The 23859-nt window shown below is 41.1% G+C and overlaps 1 protein-coding gene and 1 pseudogene across 1 annotated transcript in view; both read right to left on the bottom strand.

The window, feature by feature from the left end:
• The window catches only part of LOC136666338 (H-2 class II histocompatibility antigen, I-E beta chain-like), an 86888-nt gene extending 69112 nt beyond the window's left edge, over window positions 1-17776 (bottom strand). Inside the window, exon 1 of the mRNA XM_066644451.1 lies at window positions 17758-17776. The gene's annotated coding sequence lies outside the window, so the exon portion shown is untranslated. The remainder of the gene's footprint in view (window positions 1-17757) is intronic.
• LOC136666337 (H-2 class II histocompatibility antigen, E-S beta chain-like) lies at window positions 4408-17808 on the bottom strand (annotated as a pseudogene).
• Window positions 17809-23859: the final 6051 nt, after the last annotated feature.

The following is a 23859-nucleotide window of genomic DNA, read 5'->3' as shown; positions in this document are numbered from 1 at the left end:
GCTCTACATGGGCTTGCTCCTGAATACCTTCAAGATACAATTTCCTATTATGAGCCTCCACGTTCACTCAGATCACAGAATACTGGATTTTTAATTGTTCCCAGAATTCAGAAGGCCTCAGCTGGGGGAAAAGCCTTTTCTTATAAAGCCCCCAGACTCTGGAATGATCTTCCAGAAAATGTTCGGGACTCAGACACGGTCGCAATCTTCAAATCTAGGCTAAAAACACATTTGTTTAGTTTATCTTTTGGTAGCTAATGCTCCCCCATAGATAAAGGCGGCAGATCCGGGGGGTCCATGGACACAGGGAATTATAGTAAACTGAGACGCTGGTGCTGTCGTCCCGCCGCTTCTCGCGATCACTCAGGTTTGTTGACGGTGGAGCGGAGGGATGCCAGTGTTTCAGGATGCTCCCGTGTCTGTGTGTCCTCCTGGTTCTCTCCTTTTAGTTAAAGCTGTCATAGTCAGATCTGCCGGAGTCATTAGCCACACTCTGGAAATGTTCATATTTTCTGCTTTACAAACACAAAACAGTTCAAAACTAATTCCATCCCTTTACATCTTTCCGAGTAAACAACTGCCCACCTGTCTGTCTGGACACTGATGGATGACTGTCGAGATCCTCCTTCACGCTTCAGACCAGCTGCCCATGCTCCAGCAACCACCAAGTGCCTTGAAGCTGTCCCTACACTGAAGTTCTCACGGACTACTAACTATTATCACCAGTAGATTGACCAGAGGAGGATGGGTCACCCCTTGTGAGCCTTGGTTCCTCCCAAGGTTTCTTCTTCAGCTGGGGGAGTTTTTCCTTGCCACTGTCGCCCCTGGCTTGCTCACTTGAGGGTTTTACATTTGTTTTTACATTTCATGTCAAATCTTTGTCTTACGGGAATTCTGTGAAGCTGCTTTGTGACAACATCAGTTGTGAAAAGCGCTATATGAATAAATTTGATTTGATTTGATTTGAATGGAAGAATAATGGTGAAATGTTGGAATGATGGTGGAATAGTGGAATGGTGAAGTGATGGTGGTATGGTGGAGTGATTGTGGCATGGTGGAATGATGGTGGAATGATGGAATGGTGGAATGATGGTGGAATGGTGGAGTGATGGTGGAATGGTGGAATGATGGTGGAATGGTGGAGTGATGGTGGAATGTTGGAGTGATGGTGGAATGGTGGAATGATGGTGGAATGGTGGAGTGATGGTGGAATGGTGGAATGATTGTGGAATGGTGGAGTGATGGTGGAATGGTGGAATGGTGGAATGATGGTGGAATGGTGGAATGGTGGAGTGATGGAATGGTGGAATGATGGTGGAATGTTGGAGTGATGGTGGAATGGTGGAGTGATGGTGGAATGGTGGAATGATGGTGGAATTGTGGAGTGATGGTGGAATGATGGTGGAATTGTGGAATGGTGGAATGATGGTGGAATGGTGGAATGTTGGATTGATGGTGGAATGGTGGAATGATGGTGGTATGGTAGAGTGATGGTGGAATGGTGGAATGTTGGAGTGATGGTGGAATGGTGGAATGATGGTGGTATGGTAGAGTGATGGTGGAATGGTGGAATGATGGTGGAATAGTGGAATGATGGGGGAATTGTGGAATGATGGTGGAATGGTGGAATGGTGGAGTGATTTTGGAATGGTGGAATTATGGTGGAATGATGGAATTGTGGAATGGTGGAATGATGGTGGAATGGTGGAGTGATGGTGGATCGGTGGAATGATGGTGGAATGATGGTGGAATTGTGGAGTGATGGTGGAATGGTGGAATGATGGTGGAATGATGGTGGAATTGTGGAGTGATGGTGGAATGGTGGAATGATGGTGGAATGATGGTGCAATGGTGGAAGGATGGTGGAAGGATGGTAGAATGGTGGAATGATGGTGGAATGGTGGAATGATGGTGGAATGGTGGAGTGATGGTGGAATGGTGGAATGATGGTGGAATGGTGGAGTGATGGTGGAATGGTGGAATGATGGTGGAATGGTGGAGTGATGGTGGAATGGTGGAATGATGGAATGGTGGAATGATGGTGGAATGGTGGAATGATGGTGGAATGGTGGAGTGATAGTGGTATGGTAGAATGATGGTGGAATGATGGAATGGTGGAATGGTGGAATAATGGAATGATGGTGGAATGGTGGAGTAATGGTGGAATGATGGTTGAATTGTGGTGTAATGGTAGAGTGATGGTAGAATTGTGGAATGATGGTGGAATGATGGAGTGATGGTGGAATGGTGGAATGATGGTGGAATGGTGGAATGATGGTGGAATGGTGGAGTGATGGTGGAATGATGGTGGAATGGTGGAAGGATGGTGGAAGGATGGTGGAATGGTGGAATGATGGTGGAATGGTGGAGTGATGGTGGAATGGTGGAATGATGGTGGAATGGTGGAGTGATGGTGGAATGGTGGCATGATGGTGGAATGGTGGAATGATGGTGGAATAGTGGAGTGATGGTGGAATGATGGAATGGTGGAATGATGGTGGAATGGTGGGGTGATGGCGGAATGGTGGAGTGATGGTGGAATGGTGGAATGATGGTGGAATGGTGGAGTGATGGTGGAATGGTGGTGGAGTGATGGTATGATGGTGGAATGGTGGAATGTTGGAATGATGGTGGAATGGTGGAATGATGGTGGGATGGTGGAATGGTGGAATGATGGTGGAGTGATGGTGGAGTGATGGTGGAATGGTGGAATGATGGTGAGTAAGTAAAAGTAAGTATTTATAGAGCACATTTAAAACCAAAGTGCTTCACAATAAACAAAAGAAAAATTTGCACCTTCTAACCACCAGCATCACAGAAAAACATACAGTGACACAGAAAGATATACAATAACACAGCTCCTAATCCAGAGATCCACAGCTGCCAAATGCCAGACAGTAAAAGTGTGTTTAAGCTTGGATTTAAAGACAGTCATAGATGGCGTGTATCTTACATCACTTGGAAGACCATTCCAAAGTCTTGGTGCAGCAACAGTAAATGCACGATCCCCTTTATGTTTAAGACGAGATCTAGGAACGGTCAGATACGATTGAGCTGAAGACCTTAGAGCTCTTGAGGGCACATACAGGCAAAGCATGTCCACAATGTATGCTGGTGCAAGTCCATTTAAGGCTTTAAAAACCCATCAATGCCATTTTATACTGGACTCTGTAACGCACTGGGAGCCAATTTGGTGGAATAGTGGAGTGATGGTGGAATGAACTCGCCGTGTGAACAGTGGACTCTCTTGTGGTCTTCAAACACAGACTGAGACCCATCTCTTTAGGACCCATTGAAGAGAGCACTAATCTAAATGTGCACTATAACAGACTGTTATTGCACTTATACTGCACTCTTTTTAGGTTTGAGCACTGAGTAGACGCTGTGTATTACACTCACTATGTTTAGTTCTTTCTAGGTAAAGGTTCTTTCAGCACTGGCCCTTGTTCTGGCAGCGTCTCTGAGCTCAGGGGAAGATTGGACGCTATTTGTACTAGTGAGGATACACACTCTGTCTGAACACTAAGCATTTTGTGAGTCATGACGTGTATTTCATGCTCATATTATATTAAGTGCAGTGTTAAGAAATATTTCACTGTTCTGAGATCTGAGAATGAAGTATTTGGAGTGAGCAACATTCCTAAAAGTTTCCTGAGAAGACTCTCTCTCCTCAGTCCCAGAACAGGAGACAATGTAAACAAAACCTCTACCATTCACATTCTATAAACAGAACCTGACCATTATAAGTGAGCACTTTCAGACTGAAGGGGGGAGGAGGACGTCCTTGTGGCTGGTAAGATGCTGTTTTTTTGTGAAATAAAAATGTATTTAAAATTCTAGACAATGTCTGGCAGAGAATCTTCTTCATCATCCACATCATCCCAGAAGAAATACACAGTCGTTCTGGACAAGAACATCTGCTAAATGCACTAAAAACACTTTTCTTAGTGACATTTAATGTAATCCTACATTTTAAAACCATTTATCTGTGACAGTTACAGCATGTGACTATAGATCAGATCAGTCTGGAAACTCTACTCTGTCTAAACTTGTTTTATTAGACATCCAATGACAGGGCAGGAATATTACTGCATCATCAGTAATACGGAGGAGAATAAAGTATCTCTGAATAATTCACTGTCAGAAACTTCCAGGTTTGTTTTAACTGTGTTCTTTGGGTTTCTAAAGTGGACAATAATATTTTATTGATATATTCCTTTTATAGAAATCTACATTTCCGTCACCTCTCTCCACACTCAGACTCCCCCAGTGTTTCACCAACCTTCATAAGTCAACAGAGCAAAGTCTACACTGTTAATGTTCAGTGCTGTCTCTGACAGTGAATGTGAGTAAAACTGAAACCCTGTGATAACAAAAGACACTGACAGCGTGTTATTAACTCAGATTAAGAAACTTAAAACACAGAAATTAAGAATTTTTTATTACAAGAAGTAAAGAACGTAAAATTTCAAGAATTAATTCAATTTTCAAATATTTAAATGCACTAATTGCTAATGAAAATAATAAGAAATCTAATTTAGTAGACGCTGATCTCTTTAAACATAACAGTGAAAAGCATTAGATGCCTTAAGAAAAGAAAGATATGCTTTACTCCTCAAGCAGAATTAGAACATTTTAATAAAACAGAGGCTGATCTGTGTTTAAGATCAAAACCTGATTCTTATCATTATTTTATAAAATTACATTCAGTGTAGCTTTAGTTTTGAGAATATGCACAGTGACTGATCACGTCTAAGGTGAGAATGTTCTGTAAATGGTGCGTGTAAAATGTCTGCAGTGGTCAATAATTTCAGATCAGTTCAACTCTTAAACTATTCATTAACTCATAAATGTCCTAATGATATTTTCTACTGAAACACCCCAATCACACCACGCCTCACAGGAAAATGAATTAAAACAGATCAAACACATACTCAGACAGAAATGGGTATTTGCTTGTGATGGATTCATAGAAATAACACAGTGGATATAATTTCTGGGAGTGAGGTGATTAAAGCTGTGTAATGGACTCCACTGCTCCTCCACCTCAGCTCCAGAACCTGCAGCAGTTCAGAGAAAACAGCTCAGTGTTACATCACTTTAACTGATCACTTCAAACTGAAGATTAAAACCACGGTGCAGCTCTCACCAGCTCTTAACTCGGCACCAGGATCCGCCCTGAAGCACATTAATAATCACACAGTGAATTATATTAATACATTAAACCTCCAGATTAATGAATATCATTTAAACTCTGTCTGATCTCCACTCACCTGATGATTTCTTCTTGTAGTAGATGAATCCAGCAACTGAGAGGATGAGCCCCAGCACCAGCCCCGATGCTCCGATAACGATCTTATTCCTGTCAGACTCAGGGAGAGAAGGATCTGAGGGAACACAGATGTTTAATGTTCATATTTAATGTTTAGATTATCTGAAAAAATTATCATAAAAAAGTTATCAAATGTATGATTGTGAACATTGAGCTTTTTTAAATATGTCACTGTTTTACTGATTTATCTTCAACTTATTATATTTACAGTCTGTTTACTTTAAATTGCTGTTGTATTTTTTCTTAAACTGAATCTCCAGTACGTCATGAATGAGAGATAATCAGGTTTCTCTGCATCAGTTTTCATGTTTTTACCTTTATGTGACAGGTAAGAGTAAGTCAATTTGCCCGGAACTATTACCCCAAACACTAAGTGATACAGACAAACCACCCCCCTACATGTACACAATTATTTTATTGGGTACCCTTCCCCACTCACAGGGGCCTCAACTAAATGAGCAGAGACAGCAACGAAGTAGAGGGCAAAATCTCAATTTATTAGAAACAATAAAAGAAATCAGAACGAACGCAATTGCTCAAAACAAAAAAAAATACAAAAAAAAATAAAGGTCCAAGTTACCGTGGTAGTCACGCTGTTCCAGTGGGTGCTAATAATAATAAAAAAGCTATACAATATGAAAATCACTCACACCACACTACCTTCAGCTTGCCAGACCCACGGCAATACAGTGAATTTTTGTAGTGGTATTAAATTTCAATCAGCTTCCCCCCAATGGCAGCCTGGACAAAGAAATACAACATTAATGTAAACAAGCACAAAAGATAAAACGTGCAATTGTTTATTCTATTTAAAACACTAATCTGCCCTCTTTCAGTAACACATGGAATAATAAAAAGAAAAACCATCCAAGGTTATTACAGTGACACAAGGAGCCAGGCACTTCTCACGTGAACCGGTCCTCACAGCGAAGCATAGAGGATCAGAATAGCAAGACAATAATAAAAACAAAACAGCGACTGGTGACAAGGTAACCTAGAGCAATGGAATAAAAAAAGACAAGGTTAGCCTATATCCCATTGCTTCTCCCATGCAGAGTTAGGCTCTCACACATGCTCACAAAGCCCTCCATTACCTTCGACCACTCAGAGGTAAACCTACTAAGCTTTCACTGGGGCTGTTCTGCTTCTGCACATGCTATGCCTCACTCCGCAAATCCCTGAATCTAATAAAAACACAAATCATACCAACATAAATAACCCTACACTTTATGTGCTTAAAATTCCCAAGTACTAATTAAAATAACTCCCGCCCCAGACTTTATTATTGCACAATAAACATCCATTAAAACATTAAACCATTACTACAATACTGACCCAGTCCCACGTCACTATTTTGGCTCCTCAGCAACCAATACCTCGTCGTCACACCACACCAACCACACGCCGTACTTCTGAAGCTCTCAGGTACTACCTTGAATCTATAGAATGTTAAACCCGTGGGTCAGATACCTATGCATAATTTCAATATGCTACGAAATCACTAAGCGTACACTTACACCGCGGAAATCCCGATGCGCTGCCTGACCTGTGCAACTGGTGTCCATGATACCAAACAAACACAAGTGCGCAAGACCGTTTAAATATGATTACCCAGCCAATCAGTGCGTTACACCACCACCGCTATACTACACAAACCCAAATCAATTATGTCACCTTAGCGGTGAGCACTTCACTCTGCCTCACTGGTGCCACCATAAAAAGGGTCCAACAGGAAACCAAACAGGGGTCGACAGGTCTTACCTGTCACATCTATCCCCCCACAAGTTTGTCCACATCACGTGGGCAATCTCACTGCCATGGCCTAAAAACAGCTTGAGTTGACACTACCGCTAGCTGAGCTGTAGCCTCCACCTCTTCCCCAATATTTGGTCTTACCACTGACCTAGGTAGGTGAAAAGGATTTGTGTGCCGGCCTGCTGTACCCCTATGAGACCTTTTAGCTGACTCGGATGGTAACCCTGTTACAGACGTCTCTCAAACTGGCAGTCTAGTTAACTCTGTCCAATTTATCAGTAGTACCATGTTCAATGTCCTTCCCGTTGCACTACTTAACCCTAACAATCCCCCTGGTACCTCTGAAACAACTTCTTGTAATCTTTGGGGTGAGGGGGGCAAGGATCGTTCCACTTGCAGGGCCTGTGTAGAACTTACCTCACTCCCTTGAGGCAAGGGTGCTCGAGTGAGCACCAATGCCTCAGGCAAGTCATAATCTACCTGTACATCTTCCATAGGACTCATCTCCAATAGCCCTGACCACCCACCATTATCAACTGAAGGACTCCTCTGGTTCTGCACTGGTAACGGGAAGGGGGCGCAATTCTGACTGGTGAATATGTAATTCTGTTAGGGGACCATCAATTTGCCTCACCTTATACAATGTTCCTACCTCATCTAAACACTGCACTACCTCAAATATTTCAGGACCCCATTCATCCTGAATTTTTTGACGTCCTTTGGGGTGATTGCGTCAATAAACTCTCGTACCAGGGGAAACAACAGGAAGAGGGCGAGTATGCCGTGCTCTATATGCAGCGGCAGCCTTCAACTGTTTCTTTGCATGAGAGAACACACCAGCCAATCTCTCCCGATGTTCTTGTATCCAATCTCCCAACTCTTCCAAACCAACAAATTCCATTTCCCCCCCAAGCAATGAATCAATTGGAAGATATGGTTCCCGTCCAAACATCAACTCATAGGGTGAATGTTTGGTAGATTGATGCACTGTGGTGTTATAAGCAAACACCACTGTTGACAGGTGCTGCAGCCATCGTCTTTTTTCTCCAGGGGGCAGTGTCCTCAACAAATCATGCAACGTTCTATTGAATCACTCACATTGTCCGTTCCCCTCAGGATAATTAGGACTAGACCGACTTTTCTCAATGCTATATAACAGACACAGCTGTTTCAACAATGCCCCTTCAAAACTCCGCCGGTCTGAGTGAATCATTTTAGGTACTCCGTATGTGTAAAGCCATTTTTCCACCAAGATCTGAACCACTGTGCTTGCCTTTTGATCTCTTGTTGGATAAGCCTGTGCAAACTTTGAAAACACATCCGTGATAATTACCACATTCTCACGGCCATCACTAGACTTTTCCAATACAGTGAAATCAATAGCCACTATAGCTAATGGCTGTGAAGCCAATAGACTTCCCAAAAATGTCCTTACCTTAGGTCGAACTGCTTTAGCAGCTATGCACCGGCCACATTCATTACACTATTTCTCTATATACCTCCGCATCCAAGGCCAATAACACCTAGATTGGACCAAACTCACAGTACAATCTATCCCCTGGTGGCCATGATTATCATGAAGTGCACTGAGCACTTCTGAGTGCAACACCTGAGGTAGCAAAAGTTGTAAGCGCTCTCCCACCCTAACTGGGTTCCTAGATACTCGATATATACTCCTTCCTTCTCCTTAATGCGATCCCACTGATGCATTAACTCTAAAACCTGCCTACCCAACTGATCCCTCCATCTTTGATGGAAACCTTCCCCGCTGCCAATACTGCATAAAACTTTTTATCACTGGGTTTTCCCCTTGCAGTACAGCCAAATCTACTTTACTCCTGGCTGGAACAGCATCCAAAGGCTCCATTGAGGCAACAATCACCCCCAACTCCTGACATTCTTGTGGGACAGTCACCCCGCCGGCCACTCCTTCCATACTATTGAGAGTTGGAGGAAGTGGCATACGTGACAATGCATCAGCAAATGTATCCTTTGCTCCAGCGCGATAAATGATATTAAAATCAAATAATGCCAGCTGAGCAGCCCAACGCTGCTCAACCGCCCCCAGCTTTGCAGTCTGCAGGTAACACAGCAGATTGTTATCAGTATATACAGTAAAAGAGCACCCTAAAAGATATTCCCTAAATTTTTCTGTTATCGCCCACTTCAGTGCTAACAATTCCAGCTTCACGGCTCTGTAATTATTCATATTGCTCTCAGTAGGCCTTAGACCTCGGCTTGCATAAGCAATCGGTCTCCTCCCCTCTGCGCACTTTTGAGACAATACCGCACCTAGACCTAGAGAACTAGCATCCACCTCAAGGACAAATGGTCTGGAAAAATCAGCGTATCCCAACACAGGAGCAGTCACCAACTTAGATTTTAGGGTACTAAAAGCTTGTGCACAATCTGTGTCCCAATGATCCTGGACTGACCCTAAACGGCAATTCAGCCCCTTCTTTGGCTGCAATTTAGCAACCAACCTAGCATGCTTAGCAAATATCTCGACAAAACGACGGTAATATGTTGCAAACTCCAAAAATGAATGAAGCTGAAACAAGGTAGTTGGCACCCTCCACTCAGCTACAGCTGCAGTATGATCTGGATCTGTAGAAACACCTGCTGCTGAAACTACATGTCCTAAATATCTTACCTCTGTCTGAAAAAAAACAACATTTACTTAACTTTAATTTGAGACCATTCTGTTTCAGTCGCTGCAACACAAGCCTTAACCGCTCCATGTGCTCTGAAAAAGTTGAAGAAAACACCACATCATCCAAATATAACAAAAGGGACTGAAATCGCTGATCACCAAAAATCCTCTCCATTAACCTTTGAAAGGTCCCTGGGGCATTACATAAACCAAATGGCATATGTTGGAATTTGAATAATCCAAATGGAGTACAAAAAGCAGTCTTGGCCTGATCCTTAGCAGCTACCGGAACCTGGTTGTATCCAGTAGCCAGATCCAAAGTTGAGAAAAATTTTGCTCCAGCTAGCGCATCCAATGACTCCTCAATCCTAGGGAGAGGAAATGCATCCTTACGAGTCTTTGCATTAAGCTGCCGATAGTCTACACATAAGCGTATAGACCCATCTTTCTTTTGGACAACCACAATCGGAGAAGAGTAGGGGCTACAACTCTGCTTCGCTATTCCACACTCTTGTATCCAATTCTTGTATGTGTGCTTTTACCAAGTCATATTGCGACGGTGGGAGCCTACGATACCGCTGCCGCACTGGAACATCATCCAGTAGTGGGATCTCATGCTCGACAAGGTTTGTGCTCCCCAAATCTCCTGTCTCTTGGCTAAAGACAGTTGCATATTGTTCAAGCAATGCCTTAGCCTCTTGCTGCTCTGCCAAGCTTAAATTAGGCCAGGAAATATCTCTTAAACCTTCCAATGATGAGCTTAGTGCTTCCACAGATTGAACATACACTAGTGAACCATGGCCATCTTCTTGCTCAATAAAAGAAACTGGGTACTGGGCTGAACACACACTGGCCATGCTAAGTTGTCCTAAAGTCACCCTTGACTTTAACCACTGATCTTGATGACCAACATTCACTACTGGAACCATCAGACTACCCTTCTCAACAGGCAGCAACACACTAGGAACCAATAACCCTGGAGGCAGATTCTCTCCTTGGCCCAAAGTTTCCAGTAAAACTGCATGTATACAAGATGCCAGGCCTTCTGCCAGACTGCAGGACCCCTCGGAATAACAGCTAAACCTATATGGGCCCGACTGGATAAATACTCTAAAGTTTGGCACTCAGAAAGGGCTGACCTCCACCCTGGTGCTGCTGTTTGCAGAACCGGGGACTGAAATAGCTGATCCCCATGCTCCTTATAGCAGCTAACCAAGACATTCATGCCCAAAATTCCAGGTACTAAGCTCTTTTTCTGCTGAGTGAATGCATCCCCTGAATCTTTTACTACCAAAATGCCTATATGAGGTAAGAGTTTTCCCAACACCTCTACATCCAACTCCACATAACCACAATATGGAATCTCTAATTCATTTGCAGTTTTAAGACACAATCCCCTACAACACTGAAGCTGCTTTTGTACTCGAGGCTGAAAATATGAAAAAAAAAAGCTTTCTGTAATGGTAGTTACCATTGAGCCTGTGTCCAAAAGAGATGGTACTACTACCCCATCTATTATTACATTAACTATTGGACATTGTCCCACCAGCTTTGGATTAACGCCACAAGTCCTATCTAATCCTGAGCCCCGACAACCCTCATCCAACATGTGGCTCTACATGCTGGTGGGAATTAGTTTCCCTGTGGCTGCCCTTGGGGGTTAGATCTTCCAGCTCCCAATCCCTCTCCCACAGGGGTTACTGGCAGCCCCTCTGACCCAGGACAAAACCTAGCAATATGTCCTGACCTATTACACTGCCTACAAATTGGTCTACCATCAGATTCAAACCTCAACTGCCTCATCTGATGGTTGTTAACCCCCAACCCCTTACTGGTGGATAATTAGCTAACTGTTTAAAAATAGCCTCCAACTGACTTTGCTGTCTACGTAAATACTCCTTTACTTCGGCCATTTCACTAGAATTGGTAGTATTAACCACCGGTGTGTCATGCCCAGCCTCCCATTGGGAATCACATGAGAAAGCCCTGCTACGTGCAGTAGCCCCACAATCCCCTTCTGCTGTCCAGCGCAACGCTTCACCCCAAATTGTCAAAAAGGATGTGTTAGGATCACTACGAACCAAACCTTTTAACTCTCGAAGCATACTATCCCTTACATATTCTATAAACTGATCCTTAACCAAGTTGTCAGCATTAGCGCCAAACCCTGGACTTTTACGCTTTACTACTTCCATCAATGATAACAAAGCATGTGAAAACTCCCGCAAAGTTTCTCCCTCGCGCTGTCACCTTTGAAAAAACTGCTTCTGTGCATCTACATGAGATTGTGCACATCACAATCTCATGTAAAATCACTCACACCACACTGCCTTCAGCTCGCCAGACCCACGGCAATTCAATCAGCTTCCCCACTCGACAGCTTCCCACCAATGGCAGCCTGGACAAAGAAATACAACATTAATGTAAACAAGCACAAAAGATAAAACGTGCAATTGTTTATTCTATTTAAAACACTAATCTGCCCTCTTTCAGTAACACATGGAACAATAAAAAGAAAACCATCCAAGGTTATTACAGTGACACAAGGAGCCAGGCACTTCTCACGTGTACCGGTCCTCACGGATAAGCATAGAGAATCAGAATAGCAAAACAATAGTAAAACCAAAACAGCGACTGGTGACAAGGTAACCTAGAGCAACGGAATAAAAAAAAGACAAGGTTAGCCTATATCCCATTGCTTCTCCCATGCAGAGTTAGGCTCTCACACATGCTCACAAACCCCTCCTTTACTTTCGACCACTCAGAGGTAAACCTACTAAGCTTTCACTGGGGCTGGTCTGCTTCTGCACATGCTATGCCTCCCTCCACAAAATCCCTGAATCTAATAAAAACACAAATCATACCAACATAAATAACCCTACACTTTACCATAGTTATGCGCTTAAAATTCCCAAGTACTAATTAAAATAACTCCTGCCCCAGACTTCAGCTTTATTATTGCACAATAAACATCCATTAAAACATTAAACCATTACTACAATACTGACCCAATCTTGAAAGTCCCACGTCACTATTTTGGCTCCTCAGCACACAATACCTTGTCGTCACACCACACCAACCACACGCCGTACTTCTGAAGCTCTCAGGTACTACCTTGAATCTATAAAATGTTAAACCCGTGGGTCAGATACCTATGCATAACTTCAATATGCTACGAAATCACTAAGCGTACACTTACACCGCAGAAATCCCGACACGCTGCCTGACCTGTGCAACTGGTGTCCACGATACCAAACAAACACCAGTGCGCAAGACCGGTTAAATATGATTACCCAGCCAATCGGTGCATTACACCACCACCGCTATACTACACAAACCCAAATCAATTATGTTGCCTTAGCGGTGTGCACTTCACTCTGCCTCACTGGTGCCACCATAAAAAGGGTCCGGCAGGAAACCAAACAGGGGTCAACAGGTCCTACCTGTCACATTTAGAAAGGATGAAGGCCCATGTTCAGGTGCTCACCACTAAGTAACGCTGCTTGTTTATTGTTACTAAATAATTTTTCATGCCTGGACCACACCCAAAATTGCACTGGAGACAGGGCTGGAGAAGAATGGGGAGGAGCTCTGGGAGGGTTTGCTGTAAACATGGATAAATTACCTCCCTGTCACTCAGCAAGAGCACCGTCAGGGAAGAGAGGGAGGTGTTGAAAGAGTGCCACGTTCATCATTACAGGAAATGGAAGGGAGACAGGAGGATACATAGTGTAAGGAATGTGTAGGAGGATTTTCAGGTGTCGTCCTTCATCCAAATATAAGAAGTTATGTTTTAACTTCATCAGCAGATTAAACTAAAAACCTCAGCATGAAATCATATGGAACACTTACTATGAGCAATACGTTAGCTATGTGTTTTAAAATCAGTAACTCACTGAAGCATTGTGGGAATGGGTTTTGTTTCTTGATACAAGGGGTGTTAATGTTGCAGGACTTGTTTTGAAACTGTTTTAATTCATGATATTTAATTAATGTATTTTTTCCCTAATGTTGTTATAAAGTGCCATGAATAGTAACTACAAACTACTGACCCTAAACCACTTACAGGAGAGACATCCCCTTCTTTAAACACCTCTTGAAGTGTATGAGAATCCTCACATTACCAGAGTCTCTAGAGTCTGGTGGCTTTTGCCACTTAACGTGTCCAATACTTACCTACTACAGCAGGAAAAGAAATTTGACCGAGAAGCAAAAGGACCAAACGCAAGTCTGCAGTTTTGGCCTGACATGTAGACATCATGTCAGACCAGTCCCAGAGCCCATAGAAATACAATACACAAAAGTGCAAATACGCTGAGATACAGCCAATCAGAACGCAGCTGATAGAATCCTGACAGTGAGGCCAGATTAGCAATAACCAGACTCTCTGTCTACTTGTGGGTGGAGCATCTGTGGCATCCTGACAGTGAGGCCAGATTAACAATAACCAGACTCTCTGTCTACTTGTGGGCGGAGCATCTGTGGCTGAGACTGTGAATGAGTAATCAAACACTACACTTCTGGTGGAGTACGACGTGTTTCTGTGTTTTTATGTGTTTTAATGGTGTGTAATAATCAGACTCTGTGTCCTCACCCCAGTCGTAGGTCATGGGTTGTGAGAAGCTGGCATGCTCCACCACACAGGAGATCTTCTCTCCAGATTTGGGGGTGTACTCCAGGTGAGAGTGGAGCTGGTAGTACCAGTCTCCATCAGCCAGCTCCTCTGTGGAAATTGTAGCAGTGGTCTCCCTTTTCCCATCTCTCAGCCAGTACACATCGATGGCTGGGGGGTAGAAGTCATACACACTGCAGACCAACATGGCCGTGTGTCCACCACTGGGCTCCTTTTCTGCCATGAGTTTGACCCTTGGCTTCACTGCAAGACAATAGAGCATTAACAAAACGTTCATATTCATGCATTCATCACATTTTTCACCCAGATACTGCCTGAGAGGTCAGTCCTAGACACACTGAACATGATTAAACACTCCTGGTTTACTGAGCACATATTCTGAAGTGTTTATGATTGTTGATATTTTTGCTGGTTATATGCAAAAGTGTGGGTCCCTCTGGTTAAAAGAGTTTATTTTAATACAATAACTGGACTGAACGACACATTTAACGCATGAACACCATTTATTTGCTGAGATTATTATAATGGACAAAAATGCTTTGGTCTCTCATTGGTTATTATAGTAAGTAAGTAAGTAAAATTTTATTTATAGAGCACATTTAAAACCAAAGTGCTTCACAATAAACAAAGAATAAATAAATAAAAAAAATATTTATTTGTAAAGACTTATTGAGGTCATTAGCCACACTCTGAGTCTGATGCTAATGGTCCCAGAGAGGAATATATAACAACACCCTTAAAATGATGTTCTTAAAATCATACTCTGTGAGGTGACCACAGCGGCCTTAAATGAAATAAATTCAAGTAAAAGTTTTATTTTTCCCAGTGTAATAGTAGTAACAGTAAATCACTACCTGTGTTCTTTGCTAGGAATTAGCACATTGGCCTTGTTATCACTTAACCACTCAAATTGACTGACTGATCTTTTACACAAGTATGTAACCAAGAGTAAACCTGGCAATGATGCTGAACATGGCAGCTGTACAGTCTCTCCTATTTCTGTGTATTCTCTTTATTTGTTGAACTGCTCAGTTCATCCTGTGTAAAATTATGTTTAAACTGCTTCTTTACAGGCCTGATATGCAACAGGTACATACTCGCAGAAAAACAGTAAATTTGGTAAATATTCACTCAAGTGTAAAGTACCTTTAATCAGGGAACTTGGTTGTACCGTTTTCTATATTACATTATATACTCACAGTGATCCGTTCTTACTGATGTTTGCTTTGTTTAGAACTAGGAAACTGAAATCTCATATTTGGGTAATAACAAGTTTTTGCTGTAATACAACACATTACAAACCTATCTATAACACTGCTGTAAGGATAATGATGTGAGATTTTTAGAGCTTAATTCAGAATTATTAATAAGTTTTAATTTAGCTGTGGCTACATTAGCTATTATTAACAAATTGCTACACCATTTTACAATATAACAATACAATATAACTTAATTAAATAAATGCCCAATTTTAATTTAGTACTACATTCTACGTTTACTGTAACTAATCAGTATTCCCTCAGCAGTCCAGTGAATCATTGTATTACTGAAGGGGTTTCTGCTTTGTATTCTGGCTCATCTATAAGCAGTTTTATTTTTATTTCATTATCACCCACATCCAGTCTTTATTTTCACAAACTCTGTTCAATTATAATTCACACTCCTCAAATTAATGCAGAAGTATAATAAACATCTTTTATAATCTTCTTTTCTTTTGGAAGAATCAGTTCCCTTCAGTTTTAGATCTTAAATGTGTAAATCAACAAATAATCTCCTTTACTTCAATTAAGTTAAATTAATTATTTAATTAGAAAGAAATTACTTAAACAGTAGAATAAAATGAAACACTATATGCATTTATGCTCAGTCGGAATAAAGACCTCCATACCCACTACACAATGATCCCACAATGATATATATATATTGTGGGATAGCTGCTGCTATTGTATTTGAGGTAGAACTGCGCAATGACTTCAAGATAAGAAGTATTTAGTGAGTTACGAATGGGTCAGGATACTCTTAATTTATGAATGAGTTTAAGTAATTTGTTAGCTTCGAAGAGTTTGTAAACTCTCATAAATTTAAGAATGTTTTTAAATATGAGGATATGAAATACTTGTTTTGGGAATGTTTTGGGAAACCCACCCCAGATCAGTAAGAGCTGATAAACAGGGTTTGATGCCCTGCTCAGGTGAAGCACAGATCAGAGAGTTGATGGGTATTGTTTAATACTTGTAGCTATTGTGTTGGTTACAGGGTGCAGTCATTTGACAATATCAATTTTATAAAAATATCAAAGGATTTGTAATAATATTGATAATAATTCTACTAATAATAATACAGGTGAGGTGGATTAGGTCAGAGTTTATCTGAGTCAATTAGTATAAACAAGTTAAACTAAAAGAATTAAATTTAAGAATTAAAACTTAATCATTTAATTAATAATTATATATTGATATCACTGAATTAGAATTTATCTTCATTAAAATCAGATCAGTGTTAAAGTGTGTGTTAAAGCTGTGTTCAGTGCTGAGTGTAAATGAACAGGTCAGTGGTGGTTTAGTTGTTTCTGAGCTGCACTGATTCACACTCACCTGTCTTCTCCAGAACAGTGGAGAAATCACTCTTCAGGTTGTCTTTGCAGTATCTGTCCTTATCAGCTCTCAACTGCTGTACATAAGGAAGGCTGTTAAAGTATTTTGCTTGTTTCACTCCGAAGTCTGTGTAGCCGACAAACTCCCCGACAGTGCTGTTAAACCGTACAATTGGGTCCTTATTGAAATGATAAGTGTAAATAAATTCCACATCGGTCAGCTCTGATGAACTGGCGAGGCATTCCCCTGTCTCATAATTATAATATCCACCTGTCAGCGCTGGAGAGAAAAAATAAATATTTATAGTTACAGTTAAGTCTGTTTAAGAAAATCATATAAACAGAAAACTGTTTCTCAAAGAACTGTGCAGAACTTTATTTTTTGCTTTAAATCAAAAATATTTATATCGGCATAAAATATAATGACAAACTCAGTAAAGTGATAACTTTAGATAAACAGATTCACAGTTTAAACAGTTTCATTTTAATTGCTGTAATACAATTTATGTGAAAAATACACATTTAAATCAAATATTTGTGTGTTCAGTTCTGTGTGATGAAGTCGATTCTAAACACACGGTAAATTTACTAAAATCAAGCTCTATTTTAATAATGTTTATCATAGTTTACTGTTGCGATTTAAAGTTTTAATCCACTCCCTCCATGTATCACTGTAATGTTTATAACCTCCTCTTATTTAATTCTAATAATTCTCCTTAAATAAGTGTAAATATAAACACACCTGTTCTGATGGTCAGAGTCAGGAGGAGCAGCAGCTGGATCATTTTCACCTCGATCTGTGTCCAACAACTGAGAGAGTTTCAGAGAGAGTTCCAGTTCATACACACAGCTCAGTTCACCAACCAATCACAGTCTGATACACCACTCCATCGCCTGTTACTAGGCAGAGGCAGAAATGCAACTCACGCTGGATGTGTTCTGAGATTAAAACAAATAATAATTTAAAAAAAAGCAAAGAAAGAAAAAAAAATGCAAATGCCAAACTCAGTGTGTTTTTGTACTGTGGGAGGAAACCGGAGCACCCGGAGGAAACCCACACAGACACAGAGAGAACACACCACACAGACAGTCACCCGGAGAAAACCCACGCGGACACAGGGAGAACACACCAACTCCTCACAGACAGTCACTCAGAGCGGGAACCAAACCCACAACCTCCAGGCCCCTGGAGCTGTGTGACTGTGACACTAACCTGCTGCGCCACTGTGCCGCCCAATAAAAATAATATCAGCTAATAATTAAATAGGCTATAATATAGATAATAAATTACTGGACAATGTCTGTATTTTATATTTTGAAATGTTTTGCATATAATTTCATCCTTAAGTATTTTACCAACTTCTAATAAGTTCTCAGATGTAAAAGAATTTATAGGTATTTGCTACAGATGGTGTTGAATGTGGACTTGCTTTTCCCCTTCTGAACTGGATGGATACTGGATTACTATGGCAAGCCATTTCAGCATTAAATAACTTTCATCTGACTATCTTTAACTAGTAACAATTACCCATTGAGCAAAGACACATCCAAGAGACGTCAAAATAACGTCTTTTTCAAACATTCAAAACACGTCCACACAGAAGCCAGAATTAAAGTTTTTGCAATGTTGTTTTAAAATGTCTTTTAGACGTCTATTACTGATATCCAACTGATGTCAATAATGGACATTTAAAATACATTAAAAAACGCTGTAATATTGATGTCTGTATGGAACGTTTAAAAGACCTCCACAAAGAGTTCAGAAATATAGTTTTTGCAACGTCTTTTTTAAACATTCTTTGTACGTTCTTTATTAACATAATTTGAACATGAGTAATGGATGTCTATAAGATGTTTTAAAAAGATGTCACAAAAACTTTCATTCTGAACTCTCTGGACTCTGTGGACATGTCTTTGCTCAGTGGGATGCAGATGGAAGCGCCGATTCCAGAGGATTAAACACCTTCACTGAAGTGATGGTGCTAAAGCTGTGGTGGACTTTTAAGCAGAAAGCATGAAACTGACAACTGTCTTTTGCTCAGAGGGGTATTTAATTAAGTGTAAAATGAAGAGAAACAGTGGACACTCAGACTATACTCAGGGGTAATAATAATAATAAGTTATAAAGTTATATAAGTTGTAAGTTTATATAGCACCTTTCACAAACCCAAGGACGCTTTACAGAGTGTTGGGGCGGGGTTTGACAAGGATAAAGAGAAGAGGAAAATTTTAAGCAGAGATTTAAGGGAAGACAGTGAAGGACAGAAATGGAGCGATTGAGGCAAAGAGTTCCAAAGACTGGGAGCAGCTGCACTAAAGGATCGGCCACCCATGGTTAAGAGTCTGAGAGACAGTAAGAAGTCCAGTGTTGGTTGATCTAAGTGTGTGAGAGGGACGGTAAGGGTGAATCCGATCAGAAAGATGAACCAGAGCCAAGCCATGTAAAGCTTTAAAGGATAGAACAACAATTTTATATTTTATCAGAGAAATGACATGGAGCCAGTGTAGTTGCTGGAGGACAGGTGTAATATGTGAAGTGTGTTTGGTAGATGTAAGAACCCAAGCTGCAGGGATGTACTGGAGACGGTTAATTAATTTGACAGGAAGACCATAGAAAAGGGAGTTACAGTAATCGATTGGAGAAAATAAAGGCATTGATCAACATTTTAGAGTCAGTATCACTAAGCATGTGGTGTAATTGTGCAATGTTACACAGATAGAAAAACGCAGTTTTAGTGATAGACTTGATATGAGACTCAAAGGAGAGTGTAGAATCAACAAGACAGACAAGGTCTTGAATAACCTGGACTGGCTTGATGGCTGCACCATCAATGTCAACATGTACATGAACAGGTACATGAAACATAGCAGGAACTTTTCTCACATACCATAGGCATATAAAGAAATGTAGGTATACCAACAACCAACGTGAAATATCATGGAAAACACACAAAAAATTACAAAACCTTTCATTAAAAGTTCTGCAGAGAAACACTTATTTTAACTGTTTTACAAATATTAAAATAGCTTGAAATTGTTCAAATGTAATATCTTAACAACAGAGCACACTGTCCAGTTCACAGCTGTTAGATCGTTTTAATCTGACATTCTTTATTCTCTGAGATTCTTTACATTATATATAAGTCATTATTGGTCGTGTGGATCTGGGAGCACACAGGAAATATGAACCAATCTTATATTTCAGTCTCACCTAGGCACCCATGTCATCTCCTACAAAAATACTTTATACCCCCCCAAGTCCTGTGTCATGAACCCTCACAAATATCTGGCGTGAAGAGTTTCAAAGACCATAAGCTGGGTTTCAATGGGCACCAATTTTCTGCTGGACTTCTTTTGCTCCTGCGAGATCTGGACACTTGTGATTTAGTTGTCTTCCAGCAATGTGAACAGTGGACTGGAACCTGTAAAGTGGGAGTTATTCACATAGTTAATCCTGTGACCATCTGTTAAACGAGTCTCTGTTAAACAATGTTTCAGTATAATTTCAAATTCAGGATAGATGTCAATGTTTGGACTGTTATTGCTACTATACTTGTGTGTGTGTGTGTGTGTGTGTGTGTGTGTGTGTGTGTGTGTGTAATGAGACAGAGAGATGACAGCACTTATAAATAACATCCTTACCCAGTCACATGAAAGACCCAGAGGTCTGGGTTAAAGTTTATAGTCTGATTTGCAATAAAAATTCACTCACCAGCATTTTGAAGGGCAGCTGCCTTATATTCAGAGATGTTTGAGCCCCACATTTGGTGCCAGATAAAGTGGTGGATTCATCTGTAAATCTGTAATCTTTGATTATTCAAAAGCTTCTTCTTATCACAAGTTTATTTAAAGCTTTAAATTAGCTTTAACTCATACTAGCAACCATAGACATATAAATGCAGATACTACATTGGTCATTTCTCTGTGGAGTTATGCATAAATAAGGCCATCATATTTGTCAAGACAAGTTGTTGATGCTTATGAATATCACTCAATAAGTAAAATGGCTAACAATAAACCACCGAACTATCAGTCTATTTCCAAGTGATTTTGTTTGTTTCAATTGTCAGACATGAATATAATTATATGGTGCAGCATGTAGTGTTGCAGTCACACAGCTCCAGGGACCTGGAGGTTGTGGGTTCGATTCCCGCTCCGGGTGACTGTCTGTGAGGAGTGTGGTGTGTTCTCTCTGTGTCTGCGTGGGTTTCCTCCGGGTGACTGTCTGTGAGGAGTGTGGTGTGTTCTCTCTGTGTCTGTGTGGGTTTCCTTCGGGTGACTGTCTGTGAGGAGTGTGGTGTGTTCTCTCTGTGTCTGCGTGGGTTTCCTTCGGGTGACTGTCTGTGAGGAGTGTGGTGTGTTCTCTCTGTGTCTGTGTGGGTTTCCTTCGGGTGACTGTCTGTGAGGAGTGTGGTTTGTTCTCCCTGTGTCTGCGTGGGTTTCCTCCGGGTGACTGTCTGTGAGGAGTGTGGTGTGTTCTCTCTGTGTCTGCGTGGGTTTCCTCCGGGTGACTGTCTGTGAGGAGTGTGGTGTGTTCTCCCTGTGTCTGCGTGGGTTTTCTCCGGGTGACTGTCTGTGAGGAGTGTGGTGTGTTCTCCCTGTGTCTGCGTGGGTTTCCTCCGGGTGACTGTCTGTGAGGAGTGTGGTGTGTTCTCCCTGTGTCTGCGTGGGTTTCCTCCGGGTGACTGTCTGTGAGGAGTGTGGTGTGTTCTCTCTGTGTCTGCGTGGGTTTCCTCCGGGTGACTGTCTGTGAGGAGTGTGGTGTGTTCTCCCTGTGTCTGTGTGGGTTTCCTTCGGGTGACTGTCTGTGAGGAGTGTGGTGTGTTCTCCCTGTGTCTGCGTGGGTTTCCTCCGGGTGACTGTCTGTGAGGAGTGTGGTGTGTTCTCCCTGTGTCTGTGTGGGTTTCCTTCGGGTGACTGTCTGTGAGGAGTGTGGTGTGTTCTCCCTGTGTCTGCGTGGGTTTCCTCCGGGTGCTCCGGTTTCCTCCCACGCTCCAAAAACACACGTTGGTAGGTGGATTCTGACTCAATTTCTGACTCAAAAGTGTCCGTAGGTGTGAGTGTGTGAGTGAACGTGTGAGTGAGTGTCGCCCTGTGAAGGACTGGCAGCCCCTCCACTGTGTATTCCCACCTTGCACTCAGTTATTCCGGACCCTCCGCTGCCCTGAACTGGATAAGGGTCACAGATAGTGAATGAATGAATGAAAATACCCAGATTGATTTAGTTATGCAACCTGCCTTGGATGTCTGTAAACCTCCAAAAGTTAGACATCCAGACAAGTCCTGATGTACAAAAGGGGTCCTAGCCAGTTGTTCAGATAGTAAACATGTTTTGCACGTCCACAGACGTTCAGCTGAGGTCCTATAAATGCAGTCACATGATTTAATATTAACACTTTAAATTACAGCCCACTAATTACTAGTACAGAGTACAGTGTATGTACCTGTTAAGTAATATGTACAATAAAATAATTACTGAGTAAGTAAATTGTTAAAGTAAGGTTATTACTGAGTCTCTTACAAATATTTTACAAATAAGGCACATAACTACATTCTGAATCCTCTTATACTTCTGAGCATAATTATAGATTATAAAATTGAATTAAAAGTCTGATAGTTTATGTAAGTGACTTTTACTGTAATTGTTCTAAATATTTTGTTTACAGTGCACCTACAGAGAAGGACATGGTCAGATGGAGAAATGGTCAGAACTGTCATTACAGACACTAGCAGAGTTTCACTGTGCTTGGTGCTCATTAGGTTCAGGATGTGATTTACTATTCTAGATTTAGTTTAGAGTGGGGAGGATGTGTTGTCTTCGTTTTTAATTTGTTCACTTTTTCTTGATTTTTCTTTTTGTAATTAGCTTTTTTTTTTTTGGAGGGTATTCTGTTTGTTGTGGTCTTGATGCACAGTATCTCATGTACTTTTTTGTAGAGTCCTAGCTATGCCTTAATTATTTTACTGTGTCCAGGTGAAGTTGCAGTCATGTTATAATCCAGCTCCTGCATTGGTGAGTCATTGTAATCTTATTAAGTGTCATTGTTTTTGTATTACCACTGCTCTTTTCTCTCTCTCTTTTTTTGTATTTTTTTTGTCAATGTTTATTTAGTGTTATTTAATAAATTGGTGTTTTCATTTAAAATCCTAATCTCACTGTCCTTTTGGTACAGACGAACCAAGGTGTCCAAGTTATTAAAATTCTCTGGGTGCAGTTCTCAGGGTGGCGTAGTTGGCTAGAGTTAAATTAAATTAATGTAAAGTTTAAACCACTTCTATCAGCCACACAGGGAAAGTTAGAGACTCTGCAGGTGCCCACATGATGTGAATCCCAATCATGCCCTTCAAACAACCATAATATCTGCAGGAGCTGCTCTATTAACTACCCCCCCTATTCTATTCTTTATTACCCCCCCCTACCACACCCTCCCACAAAAAAAGTATTGTCTAGAATGATTGTTGTTGCGTGATGCACAAGCGTAAGGACTAAAGTTAGTGAGAGCCTGCTGTGATCAGTTTGGTATTAGTTATCACCATTACTGGAGAATATATCTTTTATTTCTTTTATTTCTACACTCTGGCTTATGTATTTTGTTGTTGTGTTTGTTGTCTGATCACATGGTTTTTAACAGTAACCCCTTTCTGACTACAGTATTTGTACCAACTTAATAGAACTGCACGCGACTCCTACAGGTGTTTCTGGAGAGATATATGATGGGCTCCTCTGTTCCCATACGTTTAAACATAAACATAATTAAAAATGATGATGGCGTCCCAACTTTGTTGGTGTGTGGTGCAGACATCTGTTTTTTAAAGACACTTGAAATCTTTAAGCTTAAAGATGTTAAAAAATTAAACAGAAGAAAAGAAAAGTACAATAATGATCATGATGT

The sequence above is a fragment of the Hoplias malabaricus genome, chromosome 14, assembly GCF_029633855.1.
Source record: "Hoplias malabaricus isolate fHopMal1 chromosome 14, fHopMal1.hap1, whole genome shotgun sequence".
Classification (NCBI taxonomy): Eukaryota; Metazoa; Chordata; class Actinopteri; order Characiformes; family Erythrinidae; genus Hoplias; species Hoplias malabaricus.
The sequence above is the reverse complement of the archived record's forward strand: the minus strand, read 5'-3'. Positions and strand labels throughout refer to the sequence as shown.